Source organism: Oncorhynchus keta, chromosome 17 (genome assembly GCF_023373465.1).
Source record: "Oncorhynchus keta strain PuntledgeMale-10-30-2019 chromosome 17, Oket_V2, whole genome shotgun sequence".
NCBI lineage: Eukaryota > Metazoa > Chordata > Actinopteri > Salmoniformes > Salmonidae > Oncorhynchus > Oncorhynchus keta.
Window position 1 is genome coordinate 50,603,319 of NC_068437.1, and position 19,469 is coordinate 50,622,787.

Below are 19,469 nucleotides of genomic sequence, written 5' to 3' on the forward strand. Positions count from 1 at the left end.
TGAAGCCAGTAGACTGAAGCCAGTAGGCTGGAGCCAGTAGGCTGGAGCCAGTAGACTGGAGCTGTACTGAAGCCAGTAGACTGAAGCCAGTAGGCTGGAGCTGTACTGAACCCAGTAGGCTGGAATTGTACTGAAGCCAGTAGACTGAAGCCAGTAGACTGAAGCCAGTAGGCTGGAGCCAGTAGACTGAAGCCAGTAGACTGAAGCCAGTAGGCTGAAGCCAGTAGGCTGGAGCCAGTAGACTGGAGCTGTACTGAAGCCAGTAGACTGAAGCCAGTAGGCTGGAGCCAGTAGACTGAAGCCAGTAGACTGAAGCCAGTAGACTGAAGCCAGTAGGCTGGAGCTGTACTGAAGCCAGTAGACTGAAGCCAGTAGACTGAAGCCAGTAGGCTGGAGCCAGTAGACTGAAGCCAGTAGACTGAAGCCAGTAGGCTGAAGCCAGTAGGCTGGAGCAAGTAGACTGAAGCCAGTAGGCTGAAGCCAGTAGGCTGGAGCCAGTAGACTGAAGCCAGTAGGCTGGAGCTGTACTGAAGCCAGTAGACTGAAGCCAGTAGACTAAAGCTAGTAGGCTGGAGCTGTACTGAAGCCAGTAGACTGGAGCTGTACTGAAGCCAGTAGACTGAAGCCAGTAGGCTGGAGCCAGTAGACTGAAGCCAGTAGACTGAAGCCAGTAGACTGGAGCCAGTAGACTGAAGCCAGTAGGCTGGAGCAGGTAGACTGAAGCCAGTAGGCTGGAGCCAGTAGACTGAAGCCAGTAGGATGGAGCCAGTAGACTGAAGCCAGTAGGATGGAGCCAGTAGACTGAAGCCAGTAGGCTGGAGCCAGTAGGCTGGAGCCAGTAGACTGAAGCCAGTAGACTGAAGCTGTACTGAAGCCAGTAGAATGAAGCCAGTAGGCTGGAGCTGTACTGAAACCAGTAGGCTGGAATTGTACTGAAGCCAGTAGGCTGAAGCCAGTAGACTGAAGCCAGTAGGCTGGAGCTGTACTGAAGCCAGTACACTGAAGCCAGTAGACTGAAGCCAGTAGGCTGGCGCTGTACTGAAGCCAGTAGACTGAAGCCAGTAGACTGAAGCCAGTAAAAAGAAGCCAGTAGATTGAAGCTGTACTGAAGCCAGTTGACTGAAGTCAGTAGGCTGGAGCTGTACTGAACCCAGTAGGCTGGAATTGTACTGAAGCCAGTAGACTGAAGCCAGTAGACTGAAGCCAGTAGGCTGGAGCCAGTAGACTGAAGCCAGTAGGCTGAAGCCAGTAGGCTGAAGCCAGTAGGCTGAAGCCAGTAGACTGGAGCTGTACTGAAGCCAGTAGACTGAAGCCAGTAGGCTGGAGCTGTACTGAACCCAGTAGGCTGGAATTGTACTGAAGCCAGTAGACTGAAGCCAGTAGGCTGGAGCCAGTAGACTGAAGCCAGTAGACTGAAGCCAGTAGGCTGAAGCCAGTAGGCTGGAGCCAGTAGACTGGAGCTGTACTGAAGCCAGTAGACTGAAGCCAGTAGACTGAAGCCAGTAGACTGAAGCCAGTAGGCTGGAGCTGTACTGAAGCCAGTAGACTGAAGCCAGTAGACTGAAGCCAGTAGGCTGGAGCCAGTAGGCTGGAGCCAGTAGACTGAAGCCAGTAGACTGAAGCCAGTAGGCTGAAGCCAGTAGGCTGGAGCAAGTAGACTGAAGCCAGTAGGCTGGAGCCAGTAGGCTGGAGCCAGTAGACTGGAGCTGTACTGAAGCCAGTAGACTGAAGCCAGTAGGCTGGAGCCAGTAGACTGAAGCCAGTAGACTGAAGCTGTACTGAAGCCAGTAGGCTGGAGCCAGTAGACTAAAGCTAGTAGGCTGGAGCTGTACTGAAGCCAGTAGACTGGAGCTGTACTGAAGCCAGTAGGCTGGAGCCAGTAGATTGAAGCCAGTAGACTGGAGCCAGTAGACTGAAGCCAGTAGGCTGGAGCAGGTAGACTGAAGCCAGTAGGCTGGAGCCAGTAGACTGAAGCCAGTAGGATGGAGCCAGTAGACTGAAGCCAGTAGGATGGAGCCAGTAGGCTGGAGCCAGTAGACTGAAGCCAGTAGGCTGGAGCCAGTAGGCTGGAGCCAGTAGACTGAAGCCAGTAGACTGGAGCCAGTAGACTGGAGCACACAGACTAGAACTGGACCATATGGATAGAAATCCATACCGCAATAAATGACCTGAATTAATGTGATAACGATAAATATAACGATAAATAGAACGATTAGTTTATAATATTAATCTGTTATTTTATTATCCTTTAAACTACTACTACTAGTTTGATGGTTGTACTACCATCAATTAGCAAACTTATTTCATTGAAAACTTCACATTTCTCTAGTACAGGCTACCTATCGTAATGAACCATATCAGCAAAATGCCTTTGATAAGTTATCAGTATAGTCAGTGTCGATCAGTTAGGGTTTATCTTCCCAACAGAGCCAACCTTCATCCCAAACAGAGAGAGAGGCATCCAGCTACCATACCCTCCACTAGCCTTCTTTCATCTCATCCCACCTCACCAGACACACACACACACACCAAGCCAGCCGTCCCACCTACCTCACTCACCCCCAAAGCCTCACACCGACACCCCCGACTGCTGCTCTGTCTGTCAGAATGGGAGCCGGTCCAGTCTGTGGGGCCAGGACAATATCCCTCTGCTTACTAAGCCCGGTGGAGAGTTGCCACGAACAATACCCCCCCGTCTCACTGTGGAGTCCATCACCCCCCCTCTCACACACACACACACACCGAGCAGCCGTCAACAAATCACAGAGCTCTCAGAGAGAGAGAGAGAGAGGGTTCACTGTCAGAGAGGGGGTAACGGGGGGTAGGGCGTTTAACAAGAGAGGTGGGGAGAGATAGCTCAAGAAGGAAGAGGCGAGAGGAATTGAGAGATCAGAGGAATTGAGAGATCAGAGGGATGGAGAGATGGGAGGAATGGAGAGATCAGAGGAATTGAGAGATCAGAGGAATTGAGAGATCAGAGGAATGGAGAGATCAGAGGAATTGAGAGATCAGAGGAATTGAGAGATCAGAGGAATTGAGAGATCAGAGGAATGGAGAGATCAGAGGAATTGAGAGATCAGAGGAATGGAGAGATCAGAGGAATGGAGAGATCAGAGGAATTGAGAGATCAGAGGAATGGAGAGATCAGAGGAATGGAGAGATCAGAGGAATGGAGAGATCAGAGGAATGGAGAGATCAGAGGAATTGAGAGATCAGAGGAATTGAGAGATCAGAGGAATGGAGAGATCAGAGGAATTGAGAGATCAGAGGAATTGAGAGATCAGAGGAATGGAGAGATCAGAGGAATTGAGAGATCAGAGGAATTGAGAGATCAGAGGAATGGAGAGATCAGAGGAATTGAGAGATCAGAGGAATGGAGAGATCAGAGGAATGGAGAGATCAGTGGAGGAAAACAGATAATAAAGAGAGTGAGAGGTGATGGAGATATAGACAAGACTGTACCGACAAGATTGTCTCATGGAGGAGGCTCCATTTCATCTCTGATGTTAAAACAGCATAACCAGCCAGAGTAGCTGCCAGTCTGTCCCTACACTACTATAGTGAGTCCTGTTGCCAGTCTGTCACTATACTACAATAGTGAGTCCTGATGCCAGTCTGTCACTGTACTACAATAGTGAGTCCTGATGCCAGTCTGTCACTACACTACTATAGTGAGTCCTGTTGCCAGTCTGTCACTACACTACAATAGTGAGTCCTGATGCCAGTCTATCACTACACTACTATAGTGAGTCCTGATGCCAGTCTGTCACTACACTACAATAGCGAGTCCCTATGCCAGTCTGTCACTACACTACTATAGTGAGTCCTTTTGCCAGTCTGTCACTACACTACTATAGTGAGTCCTGTTGCCAGTCTGTCACTACACTACTATAGTGAGTCCTGTTGCCAGTCTGTCACTACACTACTATAGTGAGTCCTGTTGCCAGTCTGTCACTACACTACTATAGTGAGTCCTGCTGCCAGTCTGTCACTACACTACTATAGTGAGTCCTGCTGCCAGTCTGTCACTACACTACTATAGTGAGTCCTGCTGCCAGTCTGTCACTACACTACTATAGTGAGTCCTGTTGCCAGTCTGTCACTACACTACTATAGTGAGTCCTGTTGCCAGTCTGTCACTACACTACTATAGTGAGTCCTGATGCCAGTCTGTCACTACACTACTATAGTGAGTCCTGTTGCCAGTCTGTCACTACACTACTATAGTGAGTCCTGTTGCCAGTCTGTCACTACACTACAATAGTGAGTCCTGATGCCAGTCTGTCACTACACTACTATAGTGAGTCCTGCTGCCAGTCTGTCACTACACTACAATAGTGAGTCCTGATGCCAGTCTGTCACTACACTACTATAGTGAGTCCTGTTGCCAGTCTGTCACTACACTACTATAGTGAGTCCTGTTGCCAGTCTGTCACTACACTACTATAGTGAGTCCTGCTGCCAGTCTGTCACTACACTACTATAGTGAGTCCTGTTGCCAGTCTGTCACTACACTACTATAGTGAGTCCTGTTGCCAGTCTGTCACTACACTACTATAGTGAGTCCTGTTGCCAGTCTGTCACTACACTACTATAGTGAGTCCTGTTGCCAGTGTTGAATTTATTATGGATTTATTATGGATAAATGAATAAACAATATCCCCATTTTAAATAGAATTGTATCTAGGTAAACTTATACTCTGTATGTTTAATAGACAATATGAGTTCATAAGAAGAAATTGTGTGACAAGACAAGGAGTAATCAAATGTTAATGAACACCATTCCAACTGGGCAGGAACAAATGGGTTGTGGACTGTATAAACACATAAGGTCGTTAGCCTATGGTTCACCCAACTGAAACTTAGCTCTGGGGTTTTTAGATAAGGCAGTGAGTCAATTCCTAGGGTTTCTGTTAATAAAACTGTCAGTTCAGTGGTGATCGATAATGTTGAGGGGTCAAAAGTTATCTGGGAGTGTGTTAGTAAGTTAGTGTAACGGCGTTCGTTTGTCGAAAGAGAGTCGGACCGAAATGCAGCGTGGTGGTTACTCATGTCTTTAATGAAAACAAATGACGATACATGAAATAACTAAATAAATACAAAAACAACAAACGGAACATGAAAACCTAATACAGCCTGTCTGGTGAAACTACACAGAGACAGGAACAATCACCCACGAAATACACAGTGAAACCCAGGCTACCTAAATACGGTTCCCTATCAGAGACAACAAGAATCACCTGACTCTGATTGAGAACCGCCTCAGGCAGCCAAGCCTAAACTAGACACACCCCTAATCAACCACAATCCCAATGCCTACAAAAAAAACAATACGACAACACAATAAACCCATGTCACACCCTGGCCTGAACAAACATATAACGAAAACACAAAAATACTATGACCAAGGCGTGACAGTTAGAATGAACTTTTCACCTTACTCTGTCCCGGTCGAGAGGAGGGGATTCGGTTAAGGCAGTGTAATGACGTCATGATCTGTATATAAACTGATGCATGTGTTTGAGTGATAGCGCGCTCCGAGAATAAATTATATTACCTATTATTTAGAGACTGGTCTGCGTCTATTTTATGCAAACAAGAAATCTTACAAATTCTCATCAAATAGATGAAGGGCTTTCAATTGATGAAAGCACATTGGCATAATTAAATTATACTAACACCAGTCTGTCACTACACTACAATAGTGAGTCTTGTTGCCAGTCTGTCACTACACTACAATAGTGAGTTCTGTTGCCAGTCTGTCACTACACTGCAATAGTGAGTCCTGATGCCATTCTGTCACTACACTACAATAGTGAGTCCTGATGCCAGTCTAGCACTACACTACTATAGTGAGTCCTGTTTCCAGTCTGTCACTACACTACTATAGTGAGTCCTGTTGCCAGTCTGTCACTACACTACTATAGTGAGTCCTGCTGCCAGTCTGTCACTACACTACTATAGTGAGTCCTGCTGCCAGTCTGTCACTACACTACTATAGTGAGTCCTGCTGCCAGTCTGTCACTACACTACTATAGTGAGTCCTGCTGCCAGTCTGTCACTACACTACTATAGTGAGTCCTGCTGCCAGTCTGTCACTACACTACTATAGTGAGTCCTGCTGCCAGTCTGTCACTACACTACTATAGTGAGTCCTGCTGCCAGTCTGTCACTACACTACTATAGTGAGTCCTGCTGCCAGTCTGTCACTACACTACTATAGTGAGTCCTGATGCCAGTCTGTCACTACACTACTATAGTGAGTCCTGATGCCAGTCTGTCACTACACTACTATAGTGAGTCCTGCTGCCAGTCTGTCACTACACTACTATAGTGAGTCCTGCTGCCAGTCTGTCACTACACTACTATAGTGAGTCCTGCTGCCAGTCTGTCACTACACTACTATAGTGAGTCCTGCTGCCAGTCTGTCACTACACTACTATAGTGAGTCCTGCTGCCAGTCTGTCACTACAACACTGTAACATTGTACACAAAACATAAACAACCACAATGTTTAACCCCAGGGGTTCTCCTCAGCATCCCACTAACCTAGAAATCCCGTCCCCATTGGTTTCCACTATATAGTCTAGCAATACACTATACTACTATACTATATTGGTTCCCACTGGCCCTGAACTCTCTGTTGTCTGTGGTATACGTGCTGCATTTCCTACTCTGAGGTCATTACTGAGGGTATCTATAGTGTGTTGTGGCCTGTCTGCCTCTCTGACCGAGGTCCCCATATATAGGTCACGGTTGACATTAGACTGACAGATCTATGTCATAGCCTACATATAACATATCTGGGGGGGGAGGGGGGTGGAACTCACAGAAATGAGCACAATGGCTAAGGAATTGTCAGTTCATTTCTTTATTTACTGTGATACCTTTTCTAGAGAGTACAGTAGAATAGGTCCTTTGAAAAACACTGAGCCGTGTTGTGTATAGTTAACCGCATGGGAGGCTAGTGGTTAAATAGGGCAATGTTCATGCTGGGTGAACAACACACTTACAATGTAAAGCCCTCTGCTAAATGCGATGCTACAACTGTAAATATGGCTAAAGAAGAATTGAAATAACTTTGAGACGCTGTGTACTGTACTGTGATATGAAATAGCCAATGTGTTGTTTTAGAGGAATGGTGTACGTGGAATAACCTTCATATGGTCATATTTACTTAATGATATGAGTACACACACAAACAAACACACACACACAAAGTCAGGCTGAGAGGGTTGAATAACGAGATGCTTCCTTCTGGCGATCTCTAAGATACGTTTTATTTTCTCAAGTGGAAAAATAGGTCTGACACTTAATTAGAAAACAAGGTCAGAGTCTGGACACGTCCCCTAACACACACACATAGGGCCTGGACCCAGTTACCCTGTGTGTCTCTTCTACTGCTCCACATAATAACAACACAGAGACAGAGAGACAGAGAGACAGAGAGACAGGGAGACAGAGAGACAGAGAGAGAGAGAGAGAGAGAGAGACAGACAGAGAGACAGAGAGAGAGACAGAGACAGACAGAGAGACAGACAGACATGACACGCACACACACATACAGGAACACACACGTGTGCCAAACACACGCAGCTGTAGACAGAGGGAGAGAAAACAGAAAATAATGGTACCTACACTGACCGGGAGATATTCTGAACTATAAAACAGGAAGAGGCTTTCTTTCCATTAAATCTTCAAACGAGCGGCATCTCTCCTTAAACTTGTACTCGTAATCTGCCAGAAGGACGCTACTTGAATATGCCAGCAGGTGAGATAGTGACGAGAAGAGGCACATGGCTGTATGACTGCAATCCAATCTGTTCATTTCCACTGAGTCAGTCAGTCAGTCAGTCTGACCCAGGTCTTTTCTACCCTGCACAGAGGGAGCACTGCTGCCCGATTTGCCTTTATTTCTTGTGCTTTGTCAGGCTGGAAGACGCAGTGCGCGTGTGTGTGTGTGTGTGTGTGTGTGTGTGTGTGTGTGTGTGTGTGTGTGTGTGTGTGTGTACAGTAGATCTTGGAGTGACATCCCCGCAGCAGAGTAGTCCTTTCCCCCTTCCAGACACTCCATGAGTCGTGAGGAATGGGGCATGTCACTCCAAGATCTACTGTATACACACACACACACATCACAGTAGCTAGCAGGCTAACCAGAGGACCTAACTCTGTGACTGGCACGGCCCAGGCACAATAAAACACTTTTCAGTCGGTGGGGACAGAGATGGCTTTGTGACATGAGCGATAGCCATCTCAAAACAACTATTTATTAGAAATTCAAGACCTTGAAAAATACAGAGTCAGATACCGTGACAGATACCGTGTCAGATACTGTGTCAGATACCGTGACAGATACAGTGTCAGATACCGTGTCAGATACCGTGTCAGATACCGTGACAGATACAGTGTCAGATACCGTGACAGATACAGTGTCAGATACCGTGACAGATACCGTGTCAGATACCGTGTCAGATACCGTGTCAGATACCGTGACAGATACCGTGACAGATACCGTGACAGATACCGTGTCAGATACCGTGTCAGATACCGTGACAGATACAGTGTCAGATACCGTGTCAGATACCGTGACAGATACAGTGTCAGATGACAGATACCGTGTCAGATACCGTGACAGATACAGTGTCAGATACCGTGTCAGATACCGTGACAGATACCGTGTCAGATACCGTGACAGATACAGTGTCAGATACAGTGTCAGATACCGTGACAGATACCGTGTCAGATACCGTGACAGATACAGTGTCAGATACCGTGACAGATACAGTGTCAGATACCGTGACAGATACCGTGACAGATACCGTGTCAGATACCGTGTCAGATACCGTGACAGATACCGTGTCAGATACCGTGACAGATACAGTGTCAGATACCGTGTCAGATACCGTGACAGATACCGTGTCAGATACCGTGACAGATAGTGTCAGATACCGTGACAGATACAGTGTCAGATACCGTGACAGATACCGTGACAGATACCGTGTCAGATACCGTGACAGATAGTGTCAGATACCGTGACAGATACAGTGTCAGATACCGTGTCAGATACCGTGACAGATACAGTGTCAGATACCGTGTTAGATACCATGACAAATACCGAGTCAGATACCGTGTCAGATACCGTGTTAGATACCATGACAAATACCGAGTCAGATACCGTGACAGATACCGTGACAGATACCGTGTCAGATACCGTGTCAGATACCGTGTCAGATCTGATTGTTCCAGTAGACTGGATCTGATTGTTCCAGTAGGCTGGATCTGATTGTTCCATTAGACTGGATCTGATTGTTCCAGTAGGCTGGATCTGGTTGTTCTGTAGACTGGATCTGATTGTTCCAGTAGACTGGATCTGATTGTTTTGTAGGCTGGATCTGATTGTTCCAGCAGGCTGGATCTGATTGCTCTGTAGACTGGATCTGATTGCTCTGTAGACTGGATCTGATTGTTCCAGTAGGCTGGATCTGATTATTCCAGTAGACTGGATCTGATTGTTCCAGTAGACTGGATCTGATTGTTCCAGTAGACTGGATCTGATTATTCCAGTAGACTGGATCTGATTGTTCCAGTAGACTGGATCTGATTGTTCCAGTAGGCTGGATCTGATAGTTCCAGTAGGCTGGATCTGATTATTCCAGTAGACTGGATCTGATTGTTCTGTAGGCTGTATCTGATTGTTCCAGTAGGCTGGATCTGATTATTCCAGTAGGCTGGATCTGATTATTCCAGTAGGCTGGATCTGATTATTCCAGTAGATGGGTTCTGGTTGTTCTGTAGACTGGATCTGATTGTTCCATTAGGCTGGATCTGATTGTTCCATTAGGCTGGATCTGATAGTTCCAGTAGATGGGTTCTGATTGTTCTCTAGACTGGATCTGATTGTTCCATTGGGCTGGATCTGATTGTTCCAGTAGGCTGGATCTGATAGTTCCAGTAGATGGGTTCTGATTGTTCTGTAGACTGGATCTGATTGTTCCATTGGGCTGGATCTGATTGTTCCAGTAGGCTGGATCTGATTGTTCTGTAGACTGGATCTGATTGTTCCATTAGGCTGGATCTGATTGTTCCATTAGGCTGGATCTGATTGTTCTGTAGACTGGATCTGATTGTTCCATTAGGCTGGATCTGATTGTTCCATTAGGCTGGATCTGATAGTTCCAGTAGATGGGTTCTGATTGTTCTCTAGACTGGATCTGATTGTTCCATTGGGCTGGATCTGATAGTTCCAGTAGATGGGTTCTGATTGTTCCAGTAGGCTGGATCTGATTGTTCCAGTAGGCTGGATCTGATTGTTCTGTAGACTGGATCTGATTGTTCCATTGGGCTGGATCTGATTGTTCCATTAGGCTGGATCTGATTGTTCCATTAGGCTGGATCTGATTGTTCCATTAGGCTGGATCTGATTGTTCCATTAGGCTGGATCTGATAGTTCCAGTAGATTGGTTCTGATTGTTCTGTAGACTGGATCTGATTGTTCCAGTAGGCTGGATCTGATAGTTCCAGTAGGCTGGATCTGATAGTTCCATTAGGCTGGATCTGATAGTTCCAGTAGATGGGTTCTGATTGTTCCAGTAGACTGGATCTGATTGTTCCAGTAGGCTGGATCTGATTGTTCCAGTAGGCTGGATCTGATTGTTCCATTAGGCTGGATCTGATAGTTCCAGTAGATGGGTTCTGATTGTTCTGTAGACTGGATCTGATTGTTCCAGTAGGCTGGATCTGATAGTTCCAGTAGATGGGTTCTGATTGTTCCATTAGGCTGTATCTGATTGTTCCAGTAGGCTGTATCTTATTGTTCCAGTAGGCTGGATCTGATAGTTCCAGTAGATGGGTTCTGATTGTTCTGTAGACTGGATCTGATTGTTCCAGTAGGCTGGATCTGATAGTTCCAGTAGATGGGTTCTGATTGTTCTGTAGACTGGATCTGATTGTTCCATTGGGCTGGATCTGATTGTTCCATTAGGCTGGATCTGATAGTTCCAGTAGATGGGTTCTGATTGTTCTGTAGACTGGATCTGATTGTTCCAGTAGGCTGGATCTGAAGTTCCAGTAGGCTGGATCTGATCAGTTCCACAGGCTGGATCTGATTGTTCCAGTAGGCTGGATCTGATTGTTCCAGTAGGCTGGATCTGATTGTTCTGTCACTGGATCTGATTGTTCCATTGGGCTGGATCTGATTGTTCCAGTAGGCTGGATCTGATAGTTCCAGTAGATGGGTTCTGATTGTTCTGTAGACTGGATCTGATTGTTCCATTAGGCTGGATCTGATTGTTCCATTAGGCTGGATCTGATTGTTCCATTAGGCTGGATCTGATTGTTCCATTAGGCTGGATCTGATTGTTCTGTAGACTGGATCTGATTGTTCCAGTGGCTGGATCTGATTGTGACCTTGCTCTCTATCTGTTTTGTCATTTCCTGTTTTTGATTTCCTGTCCTGTGCCAGATTGCCGTCCCAGGTGGAACCTGTAGACGCTCCGGTTGGACTGGTCTCATCTGGTTGTCCTGTCACACAGTCACTTACAGATAGGCCAGGCAAGGCCGGGAGAAGAAATACACAGTCACTTACACACAGTCATTACAGATAGGCCAGGCAAGGCCGGGAGAAGAAATACACAGTCACTTACACACAGTCACTTACAGATAGGCCAGGCAAGGCCGGGAGAAGAAATACACAGTCACTTACACACAGTCATTACAGATAGGCCAGGCAAGGCCGGGAGAAGAAATACACAGTCACATACACATACATACACACAGTCACTTACAGATAGGCCAGGCAAGGCCGGGAGAAGAAATACACAGTCACTTACACACAGTCACTTACAGATACATAGGCCAGGCAAGGCCGGGAGAACAAATACACAGTCATACATACACATACAGTCATTACAGATAGGCCAGGCAAGGCCGGGAGAAGAAATACACAGTCACTTACACACAGTCACATACAGATAGGCCAGGCAAGGCCGGGAGAAGAAATACACAGTCACTTACACACAGTCACTTACAGATAGGCCAGGCAAGGCCGGGAGAAGAAATACACAGTCACACACACACACAGTCACACACATACAGATAGGCATACAGGCATACACACGGGACATAATACATACATACATACATACATACATACATACATCATACATACAACTTACAGATAGGCCAGGCAAGGCACACACAGAAGAACATACACAGTCACTTACAAACCACACACAAACTTACAGATAGGCCAGACCAGGCTAGGCCAGGGGCAGAAGAAGGCAGGATATATAAATAGGATTATATATATTATATATATTATATTATTATATTATATAATAATTATTATATTATATTATATTATATTATATTATATTATTATATTATTATATTATATATTATTATATTAAATACACAGTCAGGGTTGAGGACACAGTCACTTGATAGGCCAGGCAAGGTTGAGGAACAGAAGAAAGGAACAGTGGAGTACAAAAACAGGCTGGGAGCAGACACAACACGCACGCACGCACGCAGTGGACGCACGAGGAACAGCATGGTTGAAGGAACCACGGAGGGTTGACAACAGCACAAGGAACACACAGGGTTGACAACAGCACAAGGAACACAGGGTTGAGGAACACACACACATACATACATACAACTAAACACAACCACAACACACAGCCACACACATTCACAACCACACACACATGCACAACCACACACACACACACACACACACCAAACCACACACAACAAACCACACACAACCACACACACACAGACCAGGCTAGGCCAGGAGCAGGCAGACAGAAGGCAGGATAATGGGAAAGGAGGAGAAAAAGAAAAGAACAGCAGGATGGAAGGAACCAGTGGATTGTTGAGGAACAGCAGGATTGAAGGAACCAGTGGAGGGTTGAGGAACAGCAGGGTTGAAGGAACCAGTGGAGTGTTGAGGAACAGCAGGGTTGAAGGAACCAGTGGAGGGTTGAGGAACAGCAGGGTTGAAGGAACCAGTGGAGGGTTGAGGAACAGCAGGGTTGAAGGAACCAGTGGAGGGTTGAGGAACAGCAGGGTTGAAGGAACCAGTGGAGGGTTGAGGAACAGCAGGGTTGAAGGAACCAGTGGAGGGTTGAGGAACAGCAGGGTTGAAGGAACCAGTGGAGGGTTGAGGAACAGCAGGGTTGAAGGAACCAGTGGAGGGTTGAGGAACAGCAGTGTTGAAGGAACCAGTGGAGGGTTGAGGAACAGCAGGATTTGAAGGAACCACTTTTAAAGTTGTATTTATCCTACATTTTTCAAGCAGCTGGATCTCAGATGATTCTTAGAAACTATAGGAGGAATCAAACAGGGACTCTGGTCTCCCAAAGCCTTCATAGCTAAAGTGATATGGTGATTTTCCACAACCCAGCCACACAGTAGCAGCAACACAACAAACAGACACCACGTCAACTGGGTTGCAGATTATTCTTTGACAAGCCTAAGGGGAAATAAAGTGATCTCTAACCATAAGGGAGGAATCACGATCTTCTTTGATCAGTGGAATTAGATCAGACAGTAGGATGGGAGGGGGTGGTGGGTCTGTCTAGGATACCACAGGTCCACCGGCAGCAGGGAGGGTGATAGATATTTTTATGGACATCTCTAAAACGGGCATCAAGCTGAGTTGTTTTCTCTCTATTAAATCTCAATTCACATCTGAACCTCTTTAACTATTAATTAAACCAACTCCAACTCAATAAATCACAGTCAGTGTTACTCCCATAAGGGGTTAAATATGGAGAAAATTACACCAATAAATAAATAATAACAAAAACAAGTTCTAACAAGCTCTTCAAATCAGATTAGTAGATCTCCTAAGAGGTTCCACTTTGTGGACTTGGGTTCTTGTCTGGCCTAGTTTGTATTTTATTTTTTAAGACCTGTGTCTGAGGTTGTTGTTACAGTATTTTATTTTTTAAGACCTGTGTCTGAGGTTGTTGTTACAGTATTTGATTTTGTGACAAAATGGTAAAAGAACAAGTGTCTTCCTCCCCAAGGCTCTGAAGTGAACAAAACAAAGACTGCCTTGTGTTTGTCTTGACTACTGAGTGCCTGACCAAAACCCTCTGAAGTGGAAACATGTATAGTCATGTGGATCCATCACCATGATGACCTTCCTCTCATCTTGTACAGTCTCTTTGAGACATTGAACCACAAATCCTCCTCAGTTAAGCACCAGGGTCAGGGTCAGTTCAATTTCAACTCAGGCAATTCAGACAGGAAGTAAACTGAAATAGGCTTGTCATTGATAGCTAGGCTTGGTTTCCATCATGAGTGTCCACCAGATTGTTTTCAACTTTCATGTCTTTCCTAATCAATGCAGATTAAGGGAAGGAGATGAGGAAAGGGCAGATTAAGGGAATGAGGAGAAGGCAGATTAAGGGAAGGAGACGAGGAAAGGACCGATTTTTAAGCAATAGATAGAGAGCCCTGTTCTTAGGCTGTCTCTATTCACTGCTGACACATGGCCTCAGTGCAAACCCCCCCTCTTTAAAAACAGTGTGTGTTCAGAATAGCAATGAGCAATTAGCTCTGGCTGGGCCCAGGCCTATGAGACCTGAGTCAACATCCGTCCACTAGCTGTTTCTGGCCCAGTCACAGTGTTGGACCCACGGCTCACCGTAATGTGTAGGTGTATTGTTAGAACACCTTCCACTACAGCGCTAGTCTGACTCACACAGGAATACAGTATGTGTAAAGGTAGATGCTAAAAGAGCACTGTGAAAATAGATGACATCATGTCAGACCAGGGTTATCCAACACCACAGTGTGTATGTATGCATGGTGATATAATATCAATTTAATCACCTACATCATATGGAAAACTTGGAAAGCTGAAAAGCTGATATGAAATATATCTTGGGCGCAGGTATTGTAACACATGAAAAATATGAAAAACACCTCCCTTGCACCATTTTGAAGATAACCAGAAATGTGGGAGTTGAACATCCTGATTACCAGATTACTATTTTATATAACAGTGTAATCTTCCAACAGCAAACAGTATGGGTTTATTTCTAAAATAAAACCTACACAGCCTGAGTTGCACCAACCAAGCTGTACACTGCTTGTGTCCAAAATGTCACCCGAAAGTAGTGCACTATACAGGGCTCTGGTCGAAGGTAGTGCACTATACAGGGCTCTGGTCGAAGGTAGTCCACTATATAGGGCTCTGGTCGAAGGTAGTGCACTATATAGGGCTCTGGTCGAAGGTAGTCCACTATATAGGGCTCTGGTGGAAGGTAGTGCACTATATAGGGCTCTGGTCGAAGGTAGTCCACTATATAGGGCTCTGGTCGAAGGTAGTGCACTATATAGGGCTCTGGTCGAAGGTAGTGCACTATACAGGGCTCTGGTCGAAGGTAGTGCACTATACAGGGCTCTGGTCGAAGGTAGTGCACTATACAGGGCTCTGGTCGAAGGTAGTGCACTATACAGGGCTCTGGTCGAAGGTAGTACACTATACAGGGCTCTGGTCGAAGGTAGTGCACTATACAGGGCTCTGGTCGAAGGTAGTGCACTATATAGGGCTCTGGTCGAAGGTAGTGCACTATACAGGGCTCTGGGTCGTGCAAGGGCTAGTGCACTATACAGGGCTCTGGTCGAAGGTAATGCACTATACAGGGCTCTGGTCGAAGGTAGTGCACTATACAGGGCTCTGGTCGAAGGTAGTGCACTATATAGGGCTCTGGTCGAAGGTAGTGCACTATACAGGGCTCTGGTCGAAGGTAGTCCACTATATAGGGCTCTGGTGGAAGGTAGTGCACTATATAGGGCTCTGGTCGAAGGTAGTCCACTATATAGGGCTCTGGTCGAAGGTAGTGCACTATATAGGGCTCTGGTCGAAGGTAGTGCACTATACAGGGCTCTGGTCGAAGGTAGTGCACTATACAGGGCTCTGGTCGAAGGTAGTACACTATACAGGGCTCTGGTCGAAGGTAATGCACTATACAGGGCTCTGGTCGAAGGTAGTGCACTATACAGGGCTCTGGTCGAAGGTAGTCCACTATATAGGGCTCTGGTCGAAGGTAGTGCACTATATAGGGCTCTGGTCGAAGGTAGTCCACTATATAGGGCTTTGTTGGAAGGTAGTGCACTATATAGGGCTCTGGTCGAAGGTAGTCCACTATATAGGGCTCTGGTCGAAGGTAGTGCACTATATAGGGCTCTGGTCGAAGGTAGTGCACTATACAGGGCTCTGGTCGAAGGTAGTGCACTATACAGGGCTCTGGTCGAAGGTAGTGCACTATACAGGGCTCTGGTCGAAGGTAATGCACTATACAGGGCTCTGGTCGAAGGTAGTGCACTATACAGGGCTCTGGTCGAAGGTAGTGCACTATACAGGGCTCTGGTCGAAGGTAATGCACTATACAGGGCTCTGGTCGAAGGTAATGCACTATACAGGGCTCTGGTCGAAGGTATAGCACTATACAGGGCTCTGGTCGAAGGTAGTGCACTATACAGGGCTCTGGTCGAAGGTAGTGCACTATATAGGGCTCTGGTCGAAGGTAGTGCACTATATAGGGCTCTGGTCAAAGGTAGTCCACTATATAGGGCTCTGGTCGAAGGTAGTGCACTACATAGGGCTCTGGTCGAAGGTAGTCCACTATATAGGGCTCTGGTCGAAGGTAGTGCACTATATAGGGCTCTGGTCGAAGGTAGTGCACTATATAGGGCTCTGGTCGAAGGTAGTCCACTATATAGGGCTATGGTCGAAGGTAGTGCACTATATAGGGCTCTGGTCGAAGGTAGTGCACTATACAGGGCTCTGGTCGAAGGTATAACACTATACAGGGCTCTGGTCGAAGGTAGTGCACTATACAGGGCTCTGGTCGAAGGTATAACACTATACAGGGCTCTGGTCGAAGGTAGTGCACTATACAGGGCTCTGGTCGAACGTAATGCACTATACAGGGCTCTGGTCGAAGGTAATGCACTATATAGGGCTCTGGTCGAAGGTAATGCACTATACAGGGCTCTGGTCGAAGGTAATGCACTATACAGAGCTCTGGTCGAAGGTAATGCACTATATAGGGCTCTGGTCGAAGGTAATGCACTATACAAGGCTCTGGTCGAAGGTAATGCACTATACAGAGCTCTGGTCGAAGGTAATGCACTATACAGGGCTCTGGTCGTATGTAATGCACTATACAGGGCTCTGGTCGAAGGTAATGCACTATACAGGGCTCTGGTCGAAGGTAGTGCACTATATAGGGCTCTGGTCGAAGGTAGTCCACTATATAGGGCTCTGTTGGAAGGTAGTGCACTATATAGGGCTCTGGTCGAAGGTAGTCCACTATATAGGGCTCTGGTCGAAGGTAGTGCACTATATAGGGCTCTGGTCGAAGGTAGTGCACTATACAGGGCTCTGGTCGAAGGTAGTGCACTATACAGGGCTCTGGTCGAAGGTAGTACACTATACAGGGCTCTGGTCGAAGGTAGTGCACTATACAGGGCTCTGGTCGAAGGTAGTGCACTATACAGGGCTCTGGTCGAAGGTAGTGCACTATACAGGGCTCTGGTCGAAGGTAGTCCACTATATAGGGCTCTGGTCGAAGGTAGTCCACTATATAGGGCTCTGGTCGAAGGTAGTGCACTATATAGGGCTCTGGTCGAAGGTAGTCCACTATATAGGGCTCTGGTCGAAGGTAGTGCACTATATAGGGCTCTGGTCGAAGGTAGTCCACTATATAGGGCTCTGGTCGAAGGTAGTGCACTATACAGGGCTCTGGTCGAAGGTAGTACACTATACAGGGCTCTGGTCGAAGGTAGTGCACTATACAGGGCTCTGGTCGAAGGTAGTGCACTATACAGGGCTCTGGTCGAAGGTAATGCACTATACAGGGCTCTGGTCGAAGGTAATGCACTTACAGGGCTCTGGTCGAAGGTAATGCACTATACAGGGCTCTGGTCGAAGGTATAGCACTATACAGGGCTCTGGTCGAAGGTAGTCCACTATACAGGGCTCTGGTCGAAGGTAGTGCACTATACAGGGCTCTGGTCCAAGGTAGTGCGCTATATAGGGCACTGGTCGATACAGGGCTCTGGTCGAAGGTAGTCCACTATATAGGGCTCTGGTCGAAGGTAGTGCACTATATAGGGCTCTGGTCGAAGGTAGTGCACTATATAGGGCTCTGGTCGAAGGTAGTCCACTATATAGGGCTCTGGTCGAAGGTAGTGCACTATATAGGGCTCTGGTCGAAGGTAGTGCACTATACAGGGCTCTGGTCGAAGGTATAACACTATACAGGGCTCTGGTCGAAGGTAGTGCACTATACAGGGCTCTGGTCGAAGGTATAACACTATACAGGGCTCTGGTCGAAGGTAGTGCACTATACAGGGCTCTGGTCGAAGGTAATGCACTATACAGGGCTCTGGTCGAAGGTAATGCACTATATAGGGCTCTGGTCGAAGGTAATGCACTATACAGGGCTCTGGTCGAAGGTAATGCACTATACAGGGCTCTGGTCGAAGGTAATGCACTATATAGGGCTCTGGTCGAAGGTAATGCACTATACAGGGCTCTGGTCGAAGGTAATGCACTATACAGGGCTCTGGTCGAAGGTAATGCACTATACAGGGCTCTGGTCGAAGGTAATGCACTATACAGGGCTCTGGTCGAAGGTAATGCACTATACAGGGCTCTGGTCGAAGGTAATGCACTATACAGGGCTCTGGTCGAAGGTAATGCACTATACAGGGCTCTGGTCGAAGGTAGTGCACTATACAGAGCTCTGGTCGAAGGTAATGCACTATACAGGGCTCTGGTCGTATGTAATGCACTATACAGGGCTCTGGTCGAAGGTAATGCACTATACAGGGCTCTGGTCGAAGGTAATGCACTATACAGAGCTCTGGTCGAAGGTAATGCACTATACAGAGCTCTGGTCGAAGGTAATGCACTATACAGGGCTCTGGTCGAAGGTAATGCACTATACAGGGCTCTGGTCGAAGGTAATGCACTATACAGGGCTCTGGTCGAAGGTAATGCACTATACAGGGCTCTGGTCGAAGGTAATGCACTATACAGGGCTCTGGTCGAAGGTAGTGCACTATACAGAGCTCTGGTCGAAGGTAATGCACTATACAGGGCTCTGGTCGTATGTAATGCACTATACAGGGCTCTGGTCGAAGGTAATGCACTATACAGGGCTCTGGTCGAAGGTAATGCACTATACAGAGCTCTGGTCGAAGGTAGTGCACTATACAGAGCTCTGGTCGAAGGTAATGCATTATACAGGGCTCTGGTCGAAGGTAATGCACTATACAGGGCTCTGGTCGAAGGTAGTGCACTATACAGGGCTCTGGTCGAAGGTAATGCACTATACAGGGCTCTGGTCGAAGGTAATGCACTATACAGGGCTCTGGTCGAAGGTAGTGCACTATACAGGGCTCTGGTCGAAGGTAATGCACTATACAGGGCTCTGGTC

At 46.8% G+C, this 19,469-nt stretch overlaps 1 protein-coding gene across 3 annotated transcripts in view; it reads right to left on the reverse strand.

Moving 5' to 3' along the window:
* Positions 1 to 19,469, reverse strand: part of LOC118376716 (contactin-1a-like) — a 180,764-nt gene that overhangs the window by 132,080 nt on the left and 29,215 nt on the right. The window contains exon 1 of one of the 3 annotated variants that reach the window (XM_052466326.1): positions 2,551 to 2,691. The exons of 1 other annotated variant lie outside the window; for it this stretch is intronic. The gene's annotated coding sequence lies outside the window, so the exon portion shown is untranslated. Of the gene's footprint in view, positions 1 to 2,550; positions 2,692 to 19,469 lie in introns of those variants that run through there. One more of the 3 variants, XM_052466327.1, reaches the window with a different exon arrangement.